The following is a 3,412-nucleotide window of genomic DNA, read 5'->3' as shown; positions in this document are numbered from 1 at the left end:
CACCTCCACCCCCACTGCTCATCCCTGGGGCTTCTCTGAGCCAGTTGCCTCCTCTGGAAAAATGTTGACTTATTGCCTCCTACCCTCCGGAGCTTCCGGGAGAAGCAGGTGGGTGAGAACGCTCCTTGGAGACCATCAATCGCTTGGTACATCCGAGAAACACACCATGTGAGCGGATTTCCGGGTCAAGTAGCCACCTGGGCCGGCGATGGCACACCCTCAGCCAGTCTGGCACACCCACTCTGTGGTGGAGAGAAAGGAGTGAGAGTTTCATGCTTTTTCTTTTCCGAGTTTCCTGTAGAAAGAATAGCAAACACAAGGCCCCAGTAAGAAACGGTCTCCTAACTAATGCTGACAGAACATGACTCCGATGCCCAATGCTGTCTTTCAATATATTTCAGTATGTTCAGAGAATTGTCAAGATTATTAGAAAGAGTCATCTCATTCGTTGGAGAGAGAGAATGGGTCCAGGGACCAGTGTTAATGCCACCTGGTAAGCACAGATGGTCTCAGATTAATTCTCCAGTCGGCACTGTGCCAGGAAGACATCACCATGATAACACGCGGTATTCCCTGGTCATTTAACGAGTAGGCTGCTCACTGCCCTTCGGGGTGCATGGAGTTAGAGCTCCCAGCCTCCGTGCCCTTGAAGGGGAGAGCGAAGTTGTTAGCACGGTGCCTGATAAGAATTCACTGTCGCCCGGCTTGCTACAGTGAACCGGGAGGTCACCGTTCAGTTCCCGGTCAGGGCACAGGCCTGGGTTGCAGGCTCCATCCCCAGTGTGGGGTGTGCAGGAGGCAGCCGATCCATGATTCTCTCTCATCATGGATGTTTCTCTCTCTCTCTCTCCCTCTCCCTTCCTCTCTGAAATCAATTAAAATATATTTTTAAAAAAGAATTCACTGTAAGCATGTGTGAAGTACTGAGTAAGTGACGGCTCTTCTAACATAGATGCTGATAATGTTTATTGATTGCGCGCAGAGAAAGGACACTGGGTGTGTTTATCACGTCTGTGGGTGAGGGAGGCGCACCATTTACGGTTCAAACCCGCCTCTCGGGTGGTCCGTCTGGGGAGCGGAGGCGGTTTGCTCCGGTGGGTAGAGGGCGCACCGAGGGCCTGAGCCTGTGACTTCGCGCCCACAGCTCCCACTCGTTTGATTCCTCGCACCCACGGTGGAGCCCCTACCAGACGGGGCGGGTTAAAGCAGGGACGCCACGCCAATGTGCTCTTTGCGGCCTCCACACGCTCGCTCATGTGCAGACGCAGTTACAGTCGGACAGGAAAAGGGGATTTAAAATCTGTGTTTAAAGACAGGACTTGCTTGCTTCCTACAAGCAGGGGAGTAGCCCCAGACCTCAGTCTCCCGGGCCCAGCGTCCCCGGGGGGAGCAGGCGCTCTGACGGGAGCCGTGATGGCCCCCCGGCCTGCGGGGACCCTGTGGACACGGTGGGAGCTCGGGAGGATGTCATCTGCAGGAAGTGGTTTAACTCCGTGAGATGGCGTGCTGCCCTCGGTCCTATGGCGGCGGTTCCGGAGGGTGCGGCGCGCTCGGCGGGCTGGTGACTTTCTTAGTCACTGTGGCAGGTGTGGCTGCAGAGTCGCCGTCAGGACAGTCACCTGCTGTTTTGTAAAAGCGGAATCCTGGAGATCGATGCTGCAGACCAGGCGTGTTTACAACGCTCAGCACAGTCGTTTGGTGGATTTCTCTCAGTGCGTGCGTGTGTGTGTGTGTGTGTGTGTGTGTGTGTGTGTGATCTATCTATCTATATCTATATCTATGTATCTATGTATCTATGTATCCATGTATCTATATCTACATCTACATCTGCGTCTACATCTACATCTATATCTATATCTATACACTAGAGGCCCAATGCACGAAATTCGTGCAAGAGTAGGCCTTCCTTCCCCTGGCTGCTGCACCAGCTTCCCTCTGACACCCGGGACCCCGGCTTCCCTCGCAGCCCCGGCTTCGTCCAGAAGGACATTGGTCTAATTAGCATCTTATGCTTTTATTATTATAGATATAAATATGTGTGTGTGTGTGTGTGTGTGTGTGTAATACATTTGTTATTTTTTGTAGGAATACATTTTTATCTCCTTTGTTTCTAACATCTAGACCAGTGATGGCGAACCTTTTGAGCTCGGCGTGGTAGCATTTTGAGAAACCCTAACTTAACTCTGGTGCCATGTCACATATAGAAATTTTTTTATATTTGCAACCATAGTAAAACAAAGACTTATATTTTTGATATTTATTTTATATATTTAAATACCATTTAACAAAGAAAAATCAACCAAAAAAATGAGTTCATAGGTTCGCCATCACTGATCTAGACTGTCTGCCCTCCCCAAAGAAAACCCCAACTTTCTGGCACATTCTGCGTTCCCCTTCCAGACCCGGCATCAGCTCCTCTGGGCGGATCTCTCAGGCACCCCTGGGTGGAAGCCCTGCATTCTCCCCTCTGACTCCTTCGTCTCTCTCACAGATTATGGCTTTGAGATAAGCTCATCTTGCTCTCACTTCTCTTCATGCTCCCATCACTAGACCTGAGCCTCTCCAAGCCGGGGTGTTGCTGTCCAACTCCAGCCCATGCCACCAGACGCCATTCTCTGGCTATTTGTGGTGGATACGTTTTCCAGACGCCCCCTGAAATCTGTGCTGATGAGATTATAATGGCCACACGGCTACTTAATGACCGTCATTAAGGCCGGCCGAGCAGGCCAGGGCCCTCCCTGTTCTGTAAGTGCAATGTGTTAAGTATCGGAAACCGTGAGTGAAGGTCCGGCCAGGAACTCAGGGTTCCGTGTCCTCAAGCTGACAAGCTCCAAGCAGAAACCCCCCTAAGCCAGAGGCTGTCCCCTGCGCCCCGTCCCCGGGGAGCAAGCCACAGGGGTACAGGGACCGGCCTCACGCAGCCTCACGCCGTGTTCACTCCACGGTGGGACGTGTCTCCAACGATTCCCGTCGACCCCCAGAGCCTGAAAGTCTGTAATTGCGCCAATAAAGAGGCCATTTTTAGCATTTGTCAGGCTAATTAAAAGTCACTACTTTCATCAATAAAAAAATCATTTTTAAAATATCCACAATGTTCATTAAATCAGTTGTTAATTAACAGCAAGACAGCGAAGACTTATAGCAGCCTCTTCGGGTGGGACCCTGGGGATGAAATGCTGGTGAGGACCAGGACTCCCTCCCTCCCTCCCCCCCCCCCCCCCCCCTCCACCCCCCCCTCCTACCCCCTACCTGGTCACCCTCCCTCCATCCCTGTTCATTTCTTTCCGAAATAAAAAGACATTTTCTTCTGTTAGGATTCGTAGATTGAAACATTCTTGATGCGAGAGAACTTGGATGCGCCGCCTGCTGCACGCCCCTACTGGATATCGAGTCTGCACTTGTGCATGTGCTC

Source organism: Myotis lucifugus, unplaced genomic scaffold, assembly GCF_000147115.1.
Source record: "Myotis lucifugus unplaced genomic scaffold, Myoluc2.0 scaffold_1072, whole genome shotgun sequence".
Taxonomy (NCBI): Eukaryota; Metazoa; Chordata; class Mammalia; order Chiroptera; family Vespertilionidae; genus Myotis; species Myotis lucifugus.
The sequence above is the reverse complement of the archived record's forward strand: the minus strand, read 5'-3'. Positions refer to the sequence as shown.